This window comes from Rattus norvegicus, chromosome 15, assembly GCF_036323735.1.
Source record: "Rattus norvegicus strain BN/NHsdMcwi chromosome 15, GRCr8, whole genome shotgun sequence".
Classification (NCBI taxonomy): domain Eukaryota; kingdom Metazoa; phylum Chordata; class Mammalia; order Rodentia; family Muridae; genus Rattus; species Rattus norvegicus.
Window position 1 is genome coordinate 101,670,377 of NC_086033.1, and position 6,442 is coordinate 101,676,818.

Below are 6,442 nucleotides of genomic sequence, written 5' to 3' on the forward strand. Positions count from 1 at the left end.
ATATATACACATACGTATATGCATGTATGGATGCATAATGCACACATGTGCACAGAAGTACTTTTACATGGCACTAACTATGCTAACTGGGCTGAGGTTAGATTAGGATCAGGCTACAGTTTGTGCTTAAATACAGCATCTCAACCCCACGCATCTATATTCTGGTGTTGTGTTTTAAATCAGTCAGAAGTTCTGGTTTTTTTCCAGATACTCCCTCAAATGAAAATCACAGTAAATATGGAGGTAGTGTGGCTTTCACTGCAGAGTTGGCTCAAACTTCCAAAGCATTTTGGAAACATTGCATCCACTTGCTGAGTAAAAGCTTGGGAAAATTTTAAACTAAAAATGTATGCCCCACCTCAGGGAAAAAAAAACCCTTGTAGTATGTAATAATTTTCTAGCCAAACAGGTTGACTTTTTAATATAAGAATAATCTCACAGCAAATTATTATGTCTTCTGTAGTGTTCTACAGCGTCATGGAAGGTGTTACAACTCTCTTTCAGTCCTGGACACCAGCTGAGTGTCTGTGAAGGAATGTCTTATAGTCTGACACCTCTGGGTTCACATCTTTGTCATAACAGCAGCCACCTTCCATCCAGGGCCCCACAGATTTGAATCCAAGGTGTACACGAGGAAGGCTAGAAGGTGTTTAGCAACAGAGGCAACATGAAAGACGTGTGCTTTGAGGTTTGCTTTGTAGCTTGCCACATACACTTGCTGGGTTAGTAAGCATGCCAAAGAATAAAATTAGGTGAATTCCTTGCTTTAGCTTGTCCAGGGAAGTTCACAACCATTGATTTAAGTGGTTTTGGAAAAAAAATCAGAACCTGAGATGTCTATCCAGGTAAAATTCAGGAAGTGCATCATAAATTTAGGGAAATCTGTGTTCAAGCATAAGGGACAAGGGGAGGAAGCAGTAGGAGAGGGGGAGAGAGAAGGAGGGGGAGAAGAGGAGGAGGGAGAGGGAGGAAGAGGGAGGAGAGGGGTAGGAGGGAAGGAGGGAGAATTTGGAGAAAAATCTTTAATTTTATGGAGAAGCATTGTTTTTCTTTGTAGATTAGCAAATAAATTTAATGTGACCGCGCTACTATTTTTACTAAATTCAATGGCTGCTTATAACATGAATATGTGCTGACATGTCTTTTTTAAATTTAATTTATTTTATTAGCAATGCATTCATGTAGTTCAAAACAAACACTGGCTGGCGTATAACAAAAGGTCTCTCTCTCTTTTTTTTTTTTGTTTCTTTCCACTCCATTCCCAATCCCTCTTCCATGCCTCTTCTATTTTCTTTCAAAGTTTTCAAGATTTTCTTTATATTTGAAACATAGTGCGTCAGCACTTTTGCAAGTTGGCGCGAGTGAAAAGAATCTAAACCAAATTGTAACTAACGCAAAGCGCTGGTCAAATCTTTGAGTTTCCTAGCTGTTGGACCATCTCATGAGCTCCAGTCTTTTGATTTCAAAATCAGGATTCTATGCTGAAATATTTAAATATTGTCATGCCCGTGTAAAGTTAATTATTTTTCCATAGGAAGTGAATAAATTTGGGTCGTTGGAAAGTTTTTGAAGACGTTTTCTCACTAGGTGGCGCTCGTGTGCCTAGAGGTCTCAGCCTGTGTAGCCAGGCCATCAGCAGATCGCCAAGCCTTAAGAGGTTACCATGGAGACCCCCAGTATCATGGAGAAATGGACTTCGGTATTTTCTTCTCGATAAAGAACGATTCTTCTAGTCATGCGTCTGCTCTGCGTCGTATGTAACCTTGTAAGTAAAGAGAAAACGTTCCTTTTTCTCCCCTCTCATTTATCTGCAAGATGAATTCTGTAAAGTCCAGGTCCAGGCGAGGAGAGATCTGTCAACTGCATCTCTGACCTGTAGGACAAAACCTGAAAACGCTGGATTTTTATACAAGGAAGGTGCCTGTCACTCATGAATAATTTGGAAGATGTGCTCATCTTTCCTCTGAGGACCCGGAAGTCTGCTCCATAACAAAACGCTTTAAACATCCTCTGGTGGCATTACCTTTCTGGGTATCGAAGTGGACACTGCATTATAAGGATGCCAAAGTGATTTTTCCATTCATACTCTTGCCACCCGGTGTAGTGAGTGCCAGATAACCCGGGTAGTTCCCTCTGGACACGTGACCTGGTCAACAAGTCAAGAACTCCAAGGCAACAAGAAAGGAGAAGGCCCAACTGGGGCAGAGGAAATATATACTGCTAACTTTCATTAGCTATATTTTATATCAAACACGGGTTTTCATGCCTTAATTCACCAGTTGTTACTCCCCTTGTGTACCTGACTGCCGCAGACAGATGTAATAAAGGTTTAGTCAAAATCAGTGTGCAGGCTTGATGGGAACATGAGACTTCCCATCAGCCTCTTGTCCTCACAGGAACCACTCCAGTCATCCCAGTGCCTTTGCACACGGCAGCCCTCTGTTCCCTGTCATCCGTATCAAAATGTACCTCCGTATTCCCCACTTCTGGGATAATTCCTCATTCAGATAACTTCCTTCAGCCAAACATTCATGATCACAACTCATGATTTTTAAATGTGTGCATCACTCTACGTTGGGGAACAAGCTTAATTCACATGGGTATGAGGTCATCTGCTTGAAATCACTTTGATCTCTGAAAATCCAAACCTGTTGGTCTCTTGTACAAACTGTGGTCTCAGGTCTCATTTACTGAAATGTTCCCTTACTAGTTAAACTCTCTGGGAAAGACAGGACAAGCAAGTTGGAGGGCATCCGTTTGTTCTTTGGAACATTCTAACGGACATCCAGCGGGAACACTGATCCCATGGAGAAGCCTCCAGCAGACACCCAGGATCATGGGGGCTATACAGCGAAGGGTTGGTATCTGTGGTTTCCGCCGACGATGAGGAAGTACACAGCCCAGTTTGCTGTTCTCAGAAGTTCTTAGAATGAAAGCGAGGGTTGGGGCTGGGGGTCGGGGAGGCTAAAACCGATCATCCTTTATCATCTAATTCCTTTTCCTTGATTCTTTTTCGGAAAGTGAACAGAAAGTGGGGTGAGGCAGAAACTATGTATCCCATAATCCAATGGCTCCCATCATCCCAATGCATGAACACTCAGTCCCGGGGCTTCTTGGGCATGAGGATGAATGCCAGCTCCTGCAGTGTCCTGAAGTGCAGGGTGTGGGGACATCGGTGAAATACATGGAGAAGATTCTGAGGAAAATCGAACGCCTACTAGCTGAGGGGGCACACTGCTTGCATTTAAGCTCCTGAGGTCTCAGCTCGTGGTACCTGTGTTCTAATGAGAACGTGAAGTCACCCTACCTGCTGTTTCCCCATGCACGCTGCACTGCGCCCTGCTCCTGTGTGGTCAGCGTAGTGCACAGATGGCGAAATCCCATGCCTCTGAAGGCTCACAAGATGACTGAGGGATAACCCACTCAGGGAGAAGGGATCACTGAGGGATAGCCCACTGCCCCTGCTTCAGCCTTCTGCCACTCTCCAGCGGTTAGTGACGTCATTGCCAAGTCCCACAGTGCTCTGCAGTGCTCTGCGGTGCCTAGAGGAAGAAAGTGGAACAGCCCTCCCTACATATGATCACCCCTTCCCAGCGTTTCTTCTTTAATCGCACGCCTTTGAAACTGGCCAGATTTAAGTGACCATCTACCCACACTTCATAAATCCCTTTTGCACTGAACAAGTCACTTCAGTCACCCACGTAGGCTCTGAGAGAAAAGGGATCGCTGTGGAGAAGCCATGGCAGTCATCACACTCCAAATACCTTTTACCCAAATTTCATTCTAATTATTATTTATTAGGGGTGGCAGGGCGGCATGGCGTATCTATAGCGAGGGGTGTGTGTACAGATGGATCTAGAACAGCCTCTCGCCCTAAAAGGATACAGTCTGCAAAGGGAGAAAACACAAAGACCTCACAAACGAATCAATGAATCGCCGCCGGCCATGATAAAGAATCTCCGAGGACACAGTTATCCAGCAATGACGGACTTAGAACACAAGAGGAATTGACAGGGATCTCAGAGGACAAACGGAGTCTCAACAGACCTGAAGGAAACAGTTCCAGGTGGATGGATGGTGTGACAGGAGCCCGGTCTTCGCGGAGTCTGGGAACTGGGAAATAGTGGGCCGTAAGCTGGAGATGTGGATTGAGGCCAGGCTGGGGAAGGAAACTAAGGCGCTTGGACTTCATCCTAGTGGTAATGAAGAGATAATGAAGATTTTTAATTAAGGGTTTGGCATGATTAAGTGGTGTTTTAGGGAGATTACCGCGGCAGCAGTGAATCGGAGGGGGAGAAACAAGTAAGCGATTAGTTAGGATGCTATTATAATTACCCAGGCTTGAAGCAGCAGGGGTCCAGGGGCAGTGGGAATAAAAAGGAAGGGTGGGGAGAGGGAGATAGCAGGATGGGATGCCAGGACAGTCGTGGTGACTCATGGAGGTGCCTGACAGAAGGAAGGGGGAGATCAGGGGAGGCAGTCACCGGGCACAGGTGAATGGAGAGGTGAAGCTGGACTTCAGTGACTACCGGCTCTCAGTGGGCTGCTACAGAAAGATCTAGGACTGAGGCCTTGGGGGGCAGCCAGGATAACAACATGGGTCAGTCACTGAAGTGACCTTTCACTTATAAGTCACCCTGATTTCTTTCCTCAGGAAGAATTGCAGTCCAGTGACTAAGCAGCTATGGCAGAATGTGTGTATTTTGGGACATGTTCCTACATCCCGACAGCAAGGGAAGAGGAATCCAGGTCATTTGTTGAATATTTTAAACTTCCAGAAAATGACTTTTTGATAAATCACCCAAATACCTCAAATAGATATTTTTTAAAGGCAAATTTCCCAAATGTTTAAATTTCTTCCTTTTGGGAGGCTCAGCCTTGTGGCTCATAATACAGTTCAATTACAGAATCATTTCCATGTTGAATGTGTTGGAGGCTGTGCTGGCTTCAGGAACTCGGTCACTGCTGCAGGACTCTAGGTGAAATGTACAAGAGCCCTGGTAGTCCCTGTCCTCCTCCTCCTCCTCCTCCTCCTCCTCCTCCTCCTCCTCCTCCTCCTCCTCTTCCTCCCCTTCCTCCTCCTCCTCTTCCTCCTCCTCCTCTTCCTCCTCCTCCTCCCCTTCCTCCTCCCCCTCTTCCTCCTCCTCCTCCCCTTCTTCCTCCTCTTCCTCTTCCTCCTCCTCCTCCCCTTCCTCCTCCTCCTCCCCTTCCTCCTCCTCCCCTTCCTCCCCCTCCCCTTCCTCCCTCCTCCTCCTCCCCTTCCTCCTCCTCCCCTTCCTCCCTCCTCCTCCTCCCTTTCCTCCTCCTCCTCTTCCTCTTCGTCCTCCTCCCCTTCCTCCTCCTCCTCTTCCTCTTCATCCTCCTCCCCTTTGTCCTCCTCCCCTTCCTCCCCCTCCCCTTCCTCCTCCTCCCCTTCCTCCTCCTCCCCTTCCACCTCCTCCCCTTCCTCCTCCTCCTCTTCCTCCTCCCCTTCCTCCTCCCCTTCCTCTTCCTCCTCCCCTCCCTCCTCCTCCTCTTCCTCCCCCTCCCCTTCCTCCTCCTCCTTCTCTTTCCCCTCCTCCTCTTCCTCCCCCTCCCCTTCCTCCTCCTCCTCCTTCTCTTTCCCCTCCTCCTCCTTTTCCTCCTGTCTTCCTCTTCTCCTCCTCCTCCTTAGCCCCTACCTAATTCTCTCATGCAAATTAGCCGGAAGAGAGTCTTCCAATTTTTTTTTTTAAATCAGGGAAGTGCATTCTTCTAGCAAAAGGAACCCACTAGAAGATACGTAAACATTTCGTGCGTTCTCATTTCTGATGACATGTGGCCACTTGGAATCCCCCCAAGCCAGATGCCAGCTGGCACCTTGCTTTAAAGGGTAGCCCACTGTGCATGGAACTGTGACCACAGTACCAAGGAACTAGCCACAGACCCGGGCAGCTGCCGAGGACTGCCCCACGTGACTCACAGGACACTGAGCTTTGCTAAGAATTCAAGGGCCAAACAAACCAGGGAAAAGAGCTAGGTCCAAAAGTCAGACCGAGGAGGAGCTCTTCTTAAACCTTTAAAATAAATACTAGAAAAAGTTTGCCTCCAAATCAAGAAAGGAAGCACACACACGCCTCTGAACGGTACTTGGCCTCCTGCGAGACTGCCAGGAGGTGTTTGGAATGTCTAGATAGTTCATTTCTAAATTAATTTACTTGTGTGTGTGTGTGTGTGTGTGTGTGTGTGTGTGTGTGTGTGTGTGTGTGTGTGTTAGCCATCTGTATACAGGAGCCAGCCAAGGCCGGAAGAAAGGATCGTATGCCCTGAAACTGGAGTTATAAGCAATCCTGTGGAGACCAGGAACTGAACTCAGGTCCTCTGCAAGAGCTGCTCTTTTCAGCCCCCATCTAGATACTCTGAATATCAGCTGTGAATTCAGGAATTCCACGGTACGTTTTAATGTGGAGGTCAGAGAGGAGGA

At 47.1% G+C, this 6,442-nt stretch overlaps 1 long non-coding RNA gene across 1 annotated transcript; it reads left to right on the top strand.

Moving 5' to 3' along the window:
• Window positions 1-3,464: 3,464 nt before the first annotated feature.
• Window positions 3,465-4,836, top strand: LOC134482020 (uncharacterized). The gene is made up of 2 exons (XR_010058050.1): window positions 3,465-4,199; window positions 4,655-4,836. It is a non-coding gene; the product is annotated as an uncharacterized LOC134482020 (long non-coding RNA).
• The last annotated feature ends 1,606 nt before the right edge of the window (window positions 4,837-6,442 follow it).